This window comes from Helicoverpa zea, chromosome 9 (assembly GCF_022581195.2).
Source record: "Helicoverpa zea isolate HzStark_Cry1AcR chromosome 9, ilHelZeax1.1, whole genome shotgun sequence".
Taxonomy (NCBI): Eukaryota; Metazoa; Arthropoda; class Insecta; order Lepidoptera; family Noctuidae; genus Helicoverpa; species Helicoverpa zea.
This window is the reverse complement of record NC_061460.1, coordinates 6,903,937-6,922,306: the sequence shown is the minus strand read 5'-3', so window position 1 is coordinate 6,922,306 and position 18,370 is coordinate 6,903,937. Positions and strand designations below refer to the sequence as shown.

At 35.7% G+C, this 18,370-nt stretch overlaps 1 protein-coding gene across 2 annotated transcripts in view; it reads left to right on the top strand.

Moving 5' to 3' along the window:
* Positions 1 to 231: 231 nt before the first annotated feature.
* Positions 232 to 18,370, top strand: part of LOC124633327 — a 113,050-nt gene continuing 94,911 nt past the window's right edge. The window contains exon 1 of one of the 2 annotated variants that reach the window (XM_047168515.1): positions 232 to 484. The gene's annotated coding sequence lies outside the window, so the exon portion shown is untranslated. The remainder of the gene's footprint in view (positions 485 to 18,370) is intronic. The other variant, XM_047168513.1, reaches the window with a different exon arrangement.

The window sequence follows — 18,370 nt, the reverse complement described above, 5'->3', positions numbered from 1 at the left end:
AACAATGAAATTTGAAGGGTTGAAATCATTTAATAGGGCAAATATTATACTTAAGTCAGGCGATGCTGCGTCGGTCGGAGCATGGAGTTATGCTAACGAACTGCTATTATGTTTCACCCTCGTGTCACTGTGTGAAGGTTTTGCACTCTCGACCGAGTTACGGCGGGGGTTGTTTCAGAAAATCATGTGTTGCTTTGGGGGAAAAGCTGGCAGTTGAAACACGCGCGCCGACGGGAGCTGACGCGCCGGGCCGCGCCGCCAACTACGAACAATATTCCGATACCACCGCGCCAATGTCAGATCCGCTTATCTAGGTCGATGAACAATAACACGGGGGTGAACAATTACAATACAAAAACATTAAAACGTGACGTCATCTCATATCAATTGTTAGACACGCAGTGATCAGATAAAGTTTATGAACGTTTTCCGAAAGCGTTAATGGATAGTAATGTTTTTCTGATATTTGGAATGACTAAAATAAGTAAGTATAAGTATTAATTAGTAGTTACTTCAATTCCATTAGGAAGCGGGAAACTTTTATGATTGACGTAAATGGAAAACTTTTCTGATGAGATTTGTTGTTGGCGAATTTGGTAATTAAAGTTGTCTTGTTACGTTTGTTTCTTTAACGAGGGTTGTTATAATATTATTATTTGTAACGAACTAGAGAAGCTATTACTTCTCGAGTAATTTAATTTAAATGTCTTTTTAATTAAGAAACCAGAATTAGTTAAATCAAATTATGTTTTTTTTTTCCAAATAAAAAACACATGTAAAACCGAAACCTAACCTAAAATAACAGTATCTAAAGAAAACAGAAAAAGGTAATAAAAAATAAATAAATGCAACGTAAAATAATCATCACATGGGTTGGTTGTTTAGTGCTCCTTCACGAAAAACACCCGGATATATTTTTATAATACTGTATTAGTAGCAGCTTATACATAATACTCGAATCAAGTACACATTTTAGATAAAGTAATGTGGAAAAAGCAAATGAAATAAGTCCATTCACCTGTTCTGTAATCTAAAGAATTACTTTTTTATGAAAAAATAAAATAAAACGTTTTTGATATAAATCACCACGCTTATTGAGTATTGGGATTTTGAGAAGCCAAATGAAAATTGATCTATGAAAACGGTCACGTGAATAGTACCCTTATTATTTTTGTAAAAAGGTTAAGGAAGTAGAGATGAACTTTCCAGATCCATTTGCCTTTTCTTAATAAATTCATAAATAAAAGAAACATTTTTATAACTGGTAATAATGATGGGCAAGCTTTAGGTGAGCTCCATTTAACTGGACTGTATACCAACTCAACAATATGCCTGAACATCATTTTGTGACTTGTTCAAAGCATATGAAGTTTATTGATTCTGTTTTTGGAAAGTGTAATAAAAGATCAATTTCCCTAATTCAATTATTTCATTAAAGTTGCTCCTTTTTTCAACTAAACTAACCAACAAGTTAAATTCTTAAAAAAATGGTAATTACTATTGCTGAAACTCTTAAAGTTTAAAACTCTTAATAGGTAATTAAAGGAAAACGACTTATGAACGAAATGAAAACAGTAACTTATCCGCAGATATAGCACTTCTGTGCACACCAACAAAGATTCCGAGATTCCGAAGCAATTAAACTGATTTAGCGCTCGGATTGCTTCACCCGCCACAGTTGACAGGGAATTTTAACTCGAAAAGTGTATCAGACGGAACTGTAAATTGCCACAACTATCTAGTTGGAAGCCTCAATTAAGAAACCCCCTATCTGCTGTAATAACCTCTTATGTAAGGATTTCGAAAGTTCGGCTCGTATTAGTACGAGTGTTTACTTGAAACTAAATGGAACTATGTTTGTTCTTGAAAACAGGTAATTAAATTAATTAGTAATTAATCAACTTAATGAAACTAATCTGGGATGATAAGGCTCGAACAGGATTAATTTAATCCCGTCGAATGTAGCGACAGAACAATCCTGTGGTTATTTAAGTCCCCAAACTACCTGTCTATACGTAGATTGAATATATCGATAGGTGAAACATGCGAGTCCTGTATTAAACCTCACGGACAAGTTTGACAACGGACGGACTCGGCTCGCAATTAGAGAGGACTCGCCCTCCCAACATTTACATTTTAATTTAAATTTCAAACTGACGAGATTCTAGATAAATTGGGCTGCGTATTTAGCGCAATAATTCGAGCCCGGCGCCGACTCGCGGTCGCCAAATTAAGGAGCAGGATAATTGTTTGCGTTATAATTAATAATTGACATTAATATTGTGAACTCGCAAAGGGTTTGCGTAAACGTTGGATTATAATCCCAGCCTGCGCTGCCGTTAAACTTATTTCGGTGCGTAATTGAATAAGAGTATACGGCATGTTGCCAAAAATATTGTACTACAATTTTCCATTAATTTTTACTGGTAAATAAGTGCTATTGGGCACTGGACACATGGCTGGACTTTACTCACAAAGAATGCTGCCATAACATAATTACCACTCAGCATATAAAATTACTTTATATTTTTGTTGGCACACACAGTCTGGTGAACAAATGAAAATGTACTTGTAAAAGTCCGGCGAAAAAAAAATCGTTGTTGTTTGAATGAAAAAGCTATTTTCCAAAAACAAATATTAATGGAAGTTTCAATTTATGTGGGTATGCATGTTATTAAAGTGAAATGTTCCGTGTGGATTTATCATGTATTGCATGTTTACCACATTGTGGCGTCATCAGATGTCAAAGGTGACCGCGATGATCGACATTCAATTATAAACTGCGAGACCCCTGTCCAATAAATTTCGCTATCGCTTAATTTACTGTCAGCTCATCATTTTAGTTTAACGTTGAAAGAAGATGTTTCATAAAATTATTAGACAACGGGAATGACTTAATTAGTAAAAAAGTAAGTTTCTGTCTAGACGTGGAAAATAAATGAAAAATAAATCAGCAATCAAAAAAGGTATCCCAAAGTCTCGAACAAACTCCGATTGCGCTTCGGCATCGACATTGATATACGAATGAAACATTCGATTCGTTAGTGGAAAAAGAAAAATAATGCAAAATGCGGAGGATTGGAGAGAATGGTTCTCATAGGCGGATAACAAAAGGAATGCAATGGGGATATCGTTTGATGGTCGTAGCGACTCGTAGCGCGTAGCAGCGGCTCGGAACACGCTCCAACTATTGTGTTTTGATTGCTTGCCAGCGGCCTTTTATTGATTAGGTCGTAGACCTGAACATAAGTAGCATATTTGTAAACAACGTCATTTAATCACAACCTACTTTGCATGCAAAGTATACACAGAATTAACGTAGCGTATTCCAGCGTGGAGCTTCTACGGAGGTACAGATTTCATGAATTTAATTTCACTTACCTCTTGTGAAAATATTTAAATGTTAATTGCGGGAGTACCCTTTCATCTCGTTTATCCAAACTTTGTAAGGGGATTTGTTTACAATGTCCCTAATGATGCTCAGTGTTGCGATAAAAGCTTTGTAATGATCGTTTAATTTATAATTTCTATTATCTATTTCAGCCTGATAGCAGGTCATATTTCGTAATGAAACTTAATAATAAGACCGTATATTTCTTGAGGTTACAAGCGACGGAAGTGAGCTCAGTAAATTATTATGTGTCGCCTTTTGAACGCGTAATAAAATATAGCTTCCATTATCAGAAGTTATTATATTTTTTTTCATCCGCTCGCGTTTATCTTATTTGCATTTCAACAAGGAGACGTAAAATGAAAATGCGTAAAATTATTGCTACATTATATTTGACTACGGAGCGTTCATTGACAGAATATGTTTTATGTTTGTTTCAATATCCACCGTGTGCGAATGCAGACAGGCGAACAAATAAATATCAAATATTCATTAGGAGCTCTCCAATGTTACCCTTCCTGTTTTTCGGTGGTTATTTGAATTATGGTTGTAAAAAAACAAATGTTTTCGGATATCCCTGTTGTAAAAACATACAATAAATGCACGCTTTCGATATTTTGTAATTCTTTCATGGACTAAAATATCGGATATTAATATACAATTATTGGTCGGAACATAAAACGTTTGCGCAGCGCGTGCCCGCATAGATTCCGGTTCGTTTTGATCCCTTCTTGAATATTAAGTTTGCCCATTACGCCACTCGGTAATTCGAAAGCGTTTAGAACGCTCCCCACAACGAATTTATTACTTAATATCACTTTGACCCGACGCCTGGCTCTGATTATGAATCTACTGAAAGTACTTAATATATGTACGACTATATTGGAATCTCTAAATGGAAGTTTGATTAAATTTATGATAAAGGAAAATCTGATATCCTTATCGTCTCAGCTTATCGTACACTCTTTTTGATACATAAAATATAACATATCTTAGTTATTGTTAATAAGTTTTTTAATGAAAGTGGATAGGTATGGTAATAATTTAATTATGTATTCTTATTAAAAATAATAACACATAAGAGTGTGGTGAATTGTACTCGTATTTATGAATAAATTATTCCAAATGTTTACGTCAATCAAAGTAATTTACAAAATTATCATCCTAGATAATCATAGATACATACGTAGACAAATGATGAACGTGGGCGATGATTTCATTATTAACTCGCTCGTATAACAAAGTTTCATATCCTTCTGTATAGACTTACTTGTCTACATAACTGATGGAAGAATAAATTGATCTGAAATGATCCGCCGTATACAAGTATGACGCGTCGACATTATATTCATACGTTATTGAATTTTAAGTAAGATATCTTATACCTTTCCAGGCATATAGACTGTACGTATCCATACATGAGTGATATTTTATTTTCTCGTGTACAGACATTTTTTTGTGTTCACCGAAAAGTTCTTCTCCCACTTTTTCGCAATCATCTGATGAAGTCTTTACGAGTATACCGGAATGGAAGTGAAATAGTTTCTTTATTGCTTCCCCACATTTTCGGAATCGGAACATCTGTGAGCTTACAAATATTTGATCACTGAATTTCAACGCGAAAGAAAGAAAGTATGAACAGTTAATTATTCATTCGCTTCACCACACGAGTGACATTTAGAAACACCTGTCTGTTCCCCAGATCCTGAATACATGACGTTAATATTTAATGAAGTTTCAAGTGAAATAGATATTCTTGGAACCATTTGGAAAGCAATCCCCGAGTGTAGACGATCTAGCGTTTATTTTGCACTTTCATGAAAAATATTGCTTTAATATGAAGATTCAGCGAGTATCGTTTTACATACCAATTTTAAGTGGAGAAAATTTTAGTCATGAAACGGTTTCTTCGAATGAAAAATTATTTTGAATTTACACCGTACCGATTTAAATTAGGAGTACGTAAATTATATAGAGAGTTCATTTTATAGGTAATGGAAGCTTGGCACAGTATTATGGTATTAACTTTTATTTCAAATGTATTGAAACTGTAAAATTAACTGTATCTACTTTAATGTCATTAGTAAGCAGAAGCCACAAGAAATAGGTAATTACGTAATTAAGCTCGCATTATTGTTTCAAAAGATTTTATCAAAAGAGTTTCCAGAAAACGGCACCTAACAAGCGTACTTAATGATCAAGGGATACCCTTCCTAGCGAAAACTCAAAAGACAAACGAATCAGGTCGAACAAAGAAATCGTTTTTACTCCGTTTTCCTTAAATATTTCCGTATATATCGTGTGGCATTACCTATGTATGGGTACGTAAACCCGTATAAATTCCTTTAACGGCGTATGAATCAAGTGTTTTTACTTTTTACGGAATAGAAGGCATATGCGTGTTACTTTGAGAAATATTTGATTTTTATTTCACCCGTACATTTCAAACGTACATGTCGTTTATGATTTATTTGATGGAGGAGGTATTTGTTCTGGCATATTAAAACGTAACCAATCAATAAAATACGTGACGAATTTGATTCGAACGGAATGAACCCCTTGTCGGTCGAAATTGATAAATACTGAATTAACTTTTGGGACTTTGCGTCGTTCTAATTGACAATATTGACGTTTATGTCAGAGCCACGGACCCTTCAGGCCTTTTATTTTTCTGATAAACTTCGATTGTCTTTCATAAACTCATTTACGACAAGATAAAGTTGTGGAAAATCATAAATTAGGTATAAGACGTTATTATTGTGAAAGTTATGAAAGAGACAAAATAATTTTATTGATAACATGACATTTAATCAAACAAAACAAGGCTGAAAAGGCTTTTTGCGATGTATTAGTCCTTCACACAGGGCGATGGGCTAGTACCCGCACCCCGCGTTTACTTTACAAGAGAAAGTTTCGCGATAAAAGTCTATCGCTAGTCGTAAAGTTGGCGTTCACAGCAGGCTGATCGCGCAGCCACAAGTAATCCACAAACGACGCCGCTGGGGATACCAGCTCCAAAAATAAATTATGTCGCATTTAATTGCAATTATGTTCAGTGACCGCAAAAGACAATCTGATGAAATCACGCCCAATAAAATACTCTACCGAAACTTTTAACAAGATCTACTTTAATATCACCGCAAAGCTTTCTTTTTGTAGCAATAAATGTTGTTTTTTATCTGGTTTGTATTAAGTGCACTGGTGCAGTAAGAGTATCGGGAATCCCACCCAAAGCATTCAGCGAATTCATACGAACCATTCCGCTAGATTTATTTACCTCGATGAGAGAACAATGAAGTGTTTTCCAATAGAATTTAATTAAACTAACAACCGTTTACAATATACCGTTACGCGGTAAAAGTTTTGATAGTAACTCTCAGCTATTGATTTTTCGAAGGCTATCACGGGCAGAAGCTTCTCGCTCCTGGATTTGATAAACTGGAGATTTATTAATGAAACAGAAAGCACGTTAATCTCTGTCCAGAGCACGGATCTGCTAAATGGGCCTTGAAATTTTAGCTCCGCGTTTTTTACGTGGATAGAGAGCTGGCAAAATAAAGATAATGGCTTTTGTTTTAGTTATTATACAGATTTATGAGGGCTTATACTTTAATTTTTTAAAAGGTATTGGTGTCATTAAGTCGATTGAGTACATTTTACTTTACTATTTCACTCACTAAAATTTTGTCACACTCGAATACACTGGGTTAAATTTCATTCTCCGAATAAGTAAGTATTTTCAAAAATGCTTTTTGGTACCTAGGTAATTAATTAAAGTGAGTATTACCGCTTAGCTGTTCGTTTGTCATGCACCATCAGCACTTGTAAGCGCACTTGACGTCTCGCGTCTGACATTTCAATTATCGGCAGATGTTTCAGCTGTCTGCCTGTCTGTCATATACGGAATGACGGTGACATTGTCATCGTTTTATCCCCAAGCATTTTCTATTTACAAGGAAAACATTATTAAATTCTTCAATTATCTTTCTGGTGAAATATTGGTAACGCTTATTTATCTCTGTTTGATATTCTATGATATGGTACACATGTCTGCAATTTTATTTACGACCTAAATTAGAGCATGTCAAAATATTGTCCTCATTTGTGCCATTAAAGAGAAACTTTTGATAAACTGTAATTTTCTAACAAATGCTCACAAATTATAATGATGTCTATTTACTATTTTTGTGTCACGTACATTTCTCATGAAAAGCCGTACCATCTACTAATTCTGTTACATTGAACCCGAATCTAGTTCGAAATGTTACTCACCTTAAATTCAATTGATGCCACTAATCCAATTCGGATAACTATGTTCAAATGGTTCTCTCGCCTGAACACAATAATTTTAACCCGTATGCACACGAAAGGGGTCAATATGACCTATTTAATTCAACGTTCTATAGTTTACGTGCCGCGAACATACGAGTATCCGTAGCTACATAAACTTAGATAATACCTGCTTACCTATTCCGCGTCAAGACTAATTAATAATGGAACGTGGTATAGTGTAAAAGCCTGTTTAATTAAATTTGTCTGCGTCGTATGTTTGAAAGGAGAACGATTAACATCTTGAAAGCGTGTGGTGACGAACATGCTTCGTATCAGCATAATCCGGGTTCGCTTTGGCTTCAATATTCGAGCTGGGTGCTATCCAGTTCATGGACGGAATTGGGTGAAAATCTGTAATTTAAAACGTCGAGCTGGAGACAAAGTATCATTGGAAAACAAAACTTGTAATTTTAAATTAACTTTCGCAAACGTTTATGTTGAAATTCAGTGATAATTTTGCAGTATAAAGTAGACCACCGGACGTTCGACACGACATGTTTTAGAAAATATTGAATGGAAAGTTTTCTTTAAACAAACGTCTGTTCCTTCGTGTAATAAGACCATAACCCTCTCACTACAAAAACTTAAACATTTGTTGAACACTTGTTTTAAAAAAGTGTGGCTGCAAAACGGACCTTATTACAACGTCATAATTTGTAATTTTTTTTAGACGAGTGTTCAACAGACGTTTAAAAGTTTTTATAGTAAGGCTGTAAGAGTTTACTGTATGATTGTTCAGAGCTTCGTTAGCCAAAAAACTAATATTTCAACCTAAACCAAATCCGGTTATAAATCTAATAATAATGACGGTAATATTTGAAGACAACGCCAGTATTACTGGGGCTGTCTGTCGGCATTGGGCCCGGCACATCAGTCACTCTAAGCCTCACTTGTACGATACTATCACTACAATCCCTTACTATGTGCTGACAGCCCATACGTTAGCGCAATTTGTCTTACGCAAAGAACTGTCTTCCTTCTGTAAACCATTGTTAATGACGTTCGTTGGAACTTTAATGAAAGTTACAACCGCTGTAGAAGTGTTTGTGTAACGGTAGGTTGTTTTGATTTGATCGTGTATTTTTTTTAAATAGGGGTTATTTATTCATTATATAGATTTGGTTTAATGAAAGGTATATGAGTCTATGTGTTTTCTGTTAGGTATAGTTTAAACTTACAATCCACATGTGACAAATACTTTAAATTATCGAATGATTTAGTTCCTTTAAAAAACACTTTATTCAAATTATAGCCTTCAATTAAAATCTAGGTCAGGAAAACCAGGCTCACGAACATTCGAAATTCTCCTCATCCTTAGACTATAAACGTCAAACGCACAATTTCGGCTAGCAACGTACCTATGTATTTATATAAAACGCAACAGCACAAACGATCGCCTGGAATTGATTCAATATAACGTCTACATATTCTCAACGTATGATTTCCTTTATGGAAACATGATTGGCTATAGTCTGATAACAAATAAATAAGTCTGTTACCTATGGATATGAGAGATTAGCAATCATAAATTCTTAACAAACCAAATACGTAGTTTGATTTCTACAAAAAAACCTGGAAGAAAACATGAATACAAAGTTGGCTTGAGTAGCAACTGAACCATGAAACGACTGTCACCCGATTTCTTGAGAGTTCGACGAAATATTAAATTATCGTCGCGTTTCCTATTCAGTCCTGTAAGTAAACATTTTCACACAGTCTCCACTTCATTTGCACGAACGGTAAGTCTTTGGGAGTATCTTGGGGCCGCAGTTTATTTTTCTCAGTGAATGCGCCATCGCCAGGAGGCAGTGTTTTGTTTTCCTGAGCGTCCTCCGCTCGATTAGTCGTTTCCTTTTTATTCAGAGACACGTGCGAAAACCAGATGCTATCGATGTACTTCGACTGTTTATTTACAGTACCTATTGCTATTGCCCTCGAAAGAATTTATATTTGTGTTCAGAATAAAACCTTTCAGAGAATTGAAAATATATTTCAAGTCTTCGAAATAAATGTTGAGCTTAAATTGAATTATTACTTTTTCGTGTAATTTATTTTCTTTCTCACGTTTCATTTAACACTAAACTACGTTTTTAATTAAAAAGTAATTTAAGGAAAATTCATTGAAATTAATACTTGAATAAAACCTTAGAAATGAAACCAATGAATGTAGAGCAGTGGGAATGAAAAAGTAAGCCACTTAACTAGTTTGAACTAGTTCCTAGAAAGATTAAGCTCATTAAGTGAGTGTGGAGACGCGGGCAGTTTACACGAGCGTACGACAGGGTTAACCGCGTCAAACAGTTGTGTCCACAACTTTTATTAGACAAGTTTCGCTGCGAGCTCCCGTGATAGGAACATACTCAGGATATTTTTAATGGACAAGAATTTGTAAACTAATCATCGGCGGCTTTGTGGTGTCATCCACATTGTTTGCTGTTTTACTTTGTCAATATTGGCTTGGAAAATTCGGGATTTACTGTTTTTATGTTAAACGTTGCAGGTAATTTAATTATAGGTTTAGATTTCAGACTGTTTGTGCTATTTAAAACCTTGGGGTATACCTCCACTTTCCTTTAATCGTGTTATTGTTAAACCCAAATGACTTTCAAACTCCAACATAGCATTTCTCGCGTCCCCGTTTCGTGAGACGTCGCAGTCCCAATCATTAGTTCGTAACATTATGTAGGCCCCGTCTTATTAGTAATCCATGTAGAAGCGAGAACACTAGACAAATGTGCTGGCTCACAGAATATATTATGCTCACAACTTACCAAGACGTATGTTCGTTCTTGTAATTTGCTAAAGATTTAACCGAATGACAGAAGTACTTTCTGTGTGAACAAAACTTTATTTGCTTTTATTTTAAATTGCTTCGTCATTCTATTGGTCGTTCAAAACGTTTTGTCAATAATCGTTTACGTCATTATAGTTCGGCCATTCAGAGAATGCGTTCCTGACACGTCGCGATTGAACTGACGACGTAATAACATTCATTGATTATTGATATAATAATGTTGTTTTAATGCTCCTCAATTGTTAAAACGGTAAACAACCAGCAAAAATATTTTTATCGTAACTGCAACGCCATTGCAAAGTTACGTCGTCAGTTCAATCGCGACGTGTCAGGAACGCATTCTCTGAATGGCCGAACTATAGTGACTGTGTTTTATATTCAAAACGGTCCCTCCGTCTAAGAAAATGGCCTGTGAAATGCTGGCGATCGTCCCGATCGATGTGTTCTTACAATGGAATCTTTTTAATATAAAATGAGAGTATTTTAAAAATGTTTTCATAACGTTACACTTAGTAGAAGAGATATTAAATATTCTCAGAGTACATTCACATGCTTCACGATATAGGTACATGTACATATTTGATCGTAGCAAGGCCTACGCTGCTGCTACGAATTAACCCCTCACAGATCACCCTCCATTGTTCTCTTCCTAATATTACGCAGACATACCAACACAATTATTGGCTGTGAACAGATAAAGCATGCCACATGCGTAATTCTGGGAAATCTAACGCGGTGTCCTGCGTGAGCGACGAACGCGACGCGACGCGACGCTGCGAACGCGACGAACGCGATCAACTCAAAGGAATTCCCTACATGCGGCCTATGTGACAGTCTGCGGCGAGACGCGACGTAACGCGTACTTGTTTTGAGGGCGACCAGACGCGACACCGCGAACTATTCAGAAGCGTTGATTGTTGTGGGACAAAAAAAACATAAATATTAAAGAAATCGTTTATTAGTACAAACAAGTTGGAAGATTGTTGCTGTCTGTACTTTAAATATGAACTTTCAAGCAAAATTGTAACACAACTTCTCCATGATTTGAGAAGTAATGACCAAAATCACGTAGGACATCTGTCGCGTATAGCATCGCGTCGCATTACGTCGCGTCGTGTTGCGTCGCGTCGCGTCGCGTTCGTCGCTCACGCAGGACACCGCGTAAGGCTATAACCAACCAGTAGAGGGTCAGGTAGGAGTAATTGAACCTGAAACCGCAAACAGAACAATATCATAGATTTTAGAATTAACGTAACGTAACGTCAATGTGCGTTACGGTACCTGGTACATGTATTAAGGACCTCGGTGCCTCCTTCAAATAAGTATTCATGAGATTTTCTTATACAAAAACGTTGTTACAACTCTTCACCGTTACTTACCTTATAATCAGAGTTATTCACAAAGTATACGCATTGTCTGCTCAATAGAGAACAATTAGGATTCCCTAGCCACCCTCCCTGTTTCCACACCCCACACGTCGGGCGGAAAAGGGACGTTTTCTTTTTATTGTCCGTTAATTGCTCTGATTGGTGCGACGGAACGAAATAAAGCCGCATTCGTGGGGATTTGTAGGCTCGCTCGCGTTCAAACGTAACAGCCTCTAATTTAGACTTGATTGTAAAACGGCTCCGAGCAGTTTTGCCGACTGTATTTTCTTTTTTATTTAGTTTTTATTGAAATTACAGTATTCTTGAACTCAATCGAAGAATCAGATGAAAGAGGAATCGAAAACATTATTCCTTTGTAATCGAATTCAGAACTCGGTGTTTGTTATTTCCGCTCGGGATAAAATGTAAAATAGGGTCAGGAAACTTAATACATATGTATTGGAACGTATCTGTAATTTATCAAATGGATCATTCATCACGTGTCCGCAGAGCACTAAACTAATTAACAGTATTGCATTGCAGTAGGATAGACGGAATCTTCTCACTTCACTCGGAATTAATCGTTTAGGGAGCGGCCCTCATCGCTTTGCGGACTAGACAAGAACTACAAGAACTCTAATCTATTATAGTTGGAAGTCCGGACTTCTCTGAGGAACAAAGCGCTGTGACAGTGCTCCACAGTTATTCCTATGTAAGGCTGTTAGTTCATTACAAGTGGCTAATGGCTCAGGTGAGTGCTTACCGATACACGTACACGTAACTCAGTTTCATGCTGACGTAATATTCATGTATGTGGGGCTACAGCGATGAATTTATTACTCGGGTCGATTCGGAGTTTATCATCTTAGATTCAGCAAGAGTTATTACTCTTGAGAGAGCAGTAAACATCAAGTGTAACTCTGGTAGGGAAGGCGATCGTTGGGTATTAAGAGATTTATAATATTCGATGTGAGTTTTATCGAAAATCCGAGGATTAGAAAGCGAGATGTGTGTCGGAGGACTTATAATACTTTATCGAATAAAACATGAGATTAGAATCGGTAGATATCCACATTGGTTGTTCGATACACAAGAAATTATTACAGCACTAAATGCTTTATTGTGTTGTGGTAATGTTTATTGGGAAACATTACACTTTGCGAATACTTTGTCAGTAAAGCAAACATTGGTTTAAACACGCTGCGTATGTTTGAGCTTTACAGCTATAAAATCACAAACCCGCAAGCTGAATACTTGTCTCCTGGGAGACGATGGCAAGAATAACGACTCTCCATACTTTGTGTTTGTGCTGAGCGTATAAACTACACCACAGGCTCAGTATTGAAGCTTGTACTACAGTCAAGTGCAAAATCCTTGTATTTTTTTCTAGATCTCATAATAGAATTCTTCTTTGCCTAGCCACCCTAGAATACGTTGATATCAAGATTCATTCGTTCGTTAATGACCCTAACCTAGATACAGATAAATCGTAGTGTGTATAATATAAAAAAAAACAACTTCTGAAACTATAATCACAACAAAGTTAGTGATTGGAATAAAATGAATACTCACTCCACAATTTAATTAATGGATTGCGGTGGAATTTTGATTAATGGGCGACCACTTCAATGGTTTATAGAGCATAATACCAATAAATAAATTGAAAGATATTGCGCCAAACATACTACGCAGCAAGTTCAAAGCAAATATAGTTAATGCGTCCTAATTCATAATCTCTTACATTATTAGTTGCTTCATGCTTCATATTACAATAGATAACTCTTTATCCATTAGAATAAGGTCTTGATAAAATCTGTAAAGAATAAAATTACTCAAAATGTATATCCAGTAATTTCTGATTCTATAAAATTTTTGAAAAGGTCTACCTACTAGGTACGTACAGGTTTATAACACAAAGGTGAAATCAGGTGTATACTTCTGAAAATAATACGTCCCATGTCCCATACTTTTGAATACACTTGTAAATATACAATAAGTTTTCTCATTCGGCTGAGTAGTCGAACGATTGAGCAAAAAACATTATCGACGAAAGCTCGTAAGTCACAACCCTTTGTACGTAAAAGTTTTTTATTCCATTACTAAAACGTTGAAACTCTATCGCCGACGCGATTTATTGAAGAAGAAAGCGAAAATATCATAGACATTGGTTCTTGAAAATACGTAAGTACCTACCTACTTTTTTAGCCGATGTTTTGGACTTTGTGAAGCTCAACTGTTTAATAAGAGCTTTAAGAACTCAAACGCAGCTATTTTGGCTCGAATTTTAAATTGATACCTAAAGTGAACTTCATTATTTTTCTTTACCTAACTACTGATCTTTAAATATAGTACGAAATCTGGATGTTTTCTACGACATCTAAGGAAAAATATATTTTAACTGGGGTTTAATAATAACAATTTGATTTGCTATCCTAATTAACCTTGACTTTTTCCAAGTCCTCACTGAATGAAGTATTCATGTTAATACGATTAATTTATTTTTTCTGTTTTCGCTGCGACACCCTATGTGCTATAGGTAGGTTAGTATCTGCGCTGTACCGACAAGGGAGTTGGATTTACGGTCGGGATGCAATGAGCCGACCATTCAGAGTGGCGTGGCCGGGCCTTCATTTTGCATGATATTAAACTGGAAAAATAAAAAAGTTGATATAAAGGGAAACTTGGTCGGGGAATTATCATGAAAAGCGGAGGTGCTGCAACGGTGCCTAGGTAACTTCGAGCGGTGCTTTTTAGTTTGTTTTCTGTGTGTAATTTTTGGTACACGATATATATTTTTTAATATGGAGCCATTCAGAGTTTACGGTTGCCTCGAAATGAGGGACATAAAGTTTTACAGACACTTTTTACTGTGAGTTATTGAGGTGATTAAGGACCGCAGAATTTTCGTAAAACTATGGTGAAAATATTTAAAAGTTACAACCAACTAATGTGTTACCCAAGTATTCAGTTATCATGCGAAATCATCATATTTCAGATTTGGAGAATAATGACTGCCATCACAATTAACGCTTTGAATGAAAATTAATCTGTGTTCCCAATCCGGCGGCTTTTCATTAGAAGATATTACGTACAGACAGACAAAAGTAAGTAGAACTGTCCGTTCATGTTGTAGAATTAATCAGTGGCCGCCGCTGAGTTCGCTCTATATTTCTCCTTGTCACCGCTTTCATTATATACGTACGTAGACTGCATTTGTTCTTTTATTTACTCATACATTTATCACGTTTTTAATGAAATTTCGCTGTAAGTTGGAAATTGCAGGATGAAGTTACATTAACATTTATGCCAAAACGTACAGGTACCAGTGATTTCCTTCAACACTCGCTTCTATTTTGACGGTCACATTTTGTTACCGTTGCAAATTATCACCTGATTATTTTTACGTAAACACTATTTAGCATTTATTAAACATTAAATTGCACTATGAGTTATGACGTTACCCGTAAACAAGCAGTGTTAGAAATAATAGATTGGTACACAACCCGAGGTAACCATAAATTCATGATGGTATATAACCTCCTCGTTCCTTACCTTTAGCTACCATAGACATTTCTTGCCGAACTGTTTGCTTTTCTAGTTGAGTTGTTTATCTTCGAGTGCACGGTCTTTACTTAGATAGACCGCTCTCTACTAAGTCGGCGAAGCATTCATTTTGGTATGTTGGTCTCCTCTAAATCGTGTTAGGACTAATGCAGGGATTACAGTGGCAGCAAGATTGTAATGAACAAAACAATGAGACGATGTTCCTAAAATTAAAAATAGTGCAAGTATAAAAACTTAACTGATGTTTTTTAAATGAAAAGCAACGATTAAAATGTGATAACGCAATTTACAATTAAAATAAAGGTTAAAAGTCACAAATTCATTCAGTCCAGATACTGTTTTATAATGTAATCAGTTAAGAGCCCATAATGCGGCAACCCTGTTCACTCTCCTCTAATTTTGAAGATAGTAATCTTGCTTCAGATACGAAGCGAGTGGCGCTGCGTGATTTACTAGTGTTGTCGTCTTAGTTAACGAGGGGAAGTTTTTGCGAGCGACTACACGGGAATAAATTAGCTAAATTGTACTGTCAACTGATCTGGTTGGTAGTTTCATGCGCACCCTTTTAATGGTCTTTAGAAATTAAATAAGTTTATTGAATTAATTAGTGATATATTGTATTTATAATTTATTTAAATGGTTTTAGTGTAATAGGTGTTTTATTAAAAATATTTTGAGAGAAAAAGTGACTTGAGGTGGATAAATGGAACTTAAAAACTACTTTTACTACTCATCAGATTTACCTAAGCTTTGTTGTCAGCTAATATTTTACTTTCATGAAGATATTTTCATATATTAGTACAGATGGTCTTTTAACAGCCTCGTACCTAATACTAAGGCAATGTTAACATGATATGCAGCAATATAAAACTTTTTAATTCAACATTGGCTCCGGTATCCAACTTGGAGCACGGTTCACGGAATCAGACACGTTTAATCGCTCAACTATCAAGAGCTTGTTCAGGTCAATAACTTCTGTTCTGAATTGAAGACGATCGAACTGAAATCGAGGGTAAAAGCACTGAGGAGATCGAGTTGCCATCCTGACCTAATAGTGAATGGATGAACGAACGAAGGAGCTATGCGAGGTTGTAATCGTTCGTGTGTGTCAACGTTTTAATCTAATTGCGTTAACATGCAACATTGATAATTTGTTTAATTAAAACTAATTTATTAGATTTTAACAAAGCATTTTCATAAATTAGCTAACTTAATTCATGTGATGTGTGCCTAAAATAATTAGTTACCGTGTAAAGTTAAAGCCATGAAAAATTTATCCTCGGTCTCTCCAAATTGAACTTACAAAAGCAAACACGAAAATTTCGGTGTAAATGTCTACACACTAGCTGTAAATTTATACACAAGTTTTTATGCTCGAAACCGACCATATATTTGCGAAAGAATACGGCCGAAGCAAACTTGTGTGAGTATAATCATTAATTCAAGTCCCCAACTGTGCTAAAGTTGGCACAAGTGGAGCTTGCCAATACAATTTGTAAGTCGTGTCAGGTGCTAAAAACTCTAGACTTCTAGAGTACCGGAGCGAAACGAACTAGACAGTAAATCTGGATAAATTCAATCTGAACAAGTTTTCCTTGCAGTAAGCTCGGACTAAGTTTTATGCTTGAATTTGTATCCAGTTCGTAATTAATACTAAAGCACAGTAATCATGACTGTAACTCAGTAACACAATATTTGTTCATACAACTTGTTAATTGAATTTGGAGTTAGCAAAGCTTTCAAAACGCTGTAAAGGTTGCATGGTTCTAAGAAATGCTCAATTAATTTGATGTACCAATTCTGTAGTCAAAGGGTTCCGGAAAATGACTTTCAGGGAAAAAGTCAATTTCTTCTTACAGAAGGAGCTGTATGTTAAACCACCTTACTAGCTTAAGTATCAGAATTTTCTTAATTCCTGACGGCTTATCACGAGCTTATCACGAGCCACCACAAAAACAACTTCCAGAGGCTGAAATTCTAAAAACCCATAAAAGGCATGTTAGCATGTTGGACCTAGAGAATATTCACCGAAGTGATAACAATATTAAAGCATTAGGCATTTAACAAAAATGACACCATCAGATAATATTTAATCACTGGTAATTCATAAAATAATGACAGAAACAATCGAATAATTCAATAACGCCTACATGTTTAACGTTACCACATTACCCTGCTACAGTTCAGATTGTTAAGCGCCTACAGAATTTTTGTGAGCAATCGAGAGCATCGACCAAATATCAGGCGTTGTTTGTTCCATCACTGTTTGTGGTATGAAGATTTTATTTGATTTGATGGTTAAACAACTTTTGATTATAATAATGTTATAATGAAATTTCATTTATCTACTTTGAAGTATATATTCATATATGTACATTGACGTGCCATTGAAGTTACGTAAAGTTTTAGAGTGCTTTGTATATAATAGAAACATGTTTGTATCTGTATTTTTCTCCAACCCTCATTGTTTCTAACTGTGGGGTAGTTTCTTTTGAAGTCCGGCCACCTTTCGCTTTCTATAGTTTCAGCGTTGAATGCCTACTCATACAAGTATTTTCCCGACATTTTCTCACCACGTGTGAAGTATTTCAGTACCCTGGCGCGCTGTTTCATTTCTTTCACGTTGACCTTGTGTACTTACGTTACAGTGGTAGAATGAAATAGGTCTCCTTACCCGAGTGCTTCAATGACTGGCAATTTGCGAAGACCAAGTACCTAAATAGCGTTCTCACTAAAGGTTGAATAGGCCTATATCTCTATAGGCCTATATGTCTATAAGCCCTCAGCAGACTTTGAAAAAGACCTTATTTTTGACAACAGAAATAGTATTTTTATTGCTGAAAAAAAGGCTCTCCCATTTTGTTATTGTCATGTAAAGTAAAAAATACCTTCAAGTTCTTTTATTTACCAGACTGGATTGCA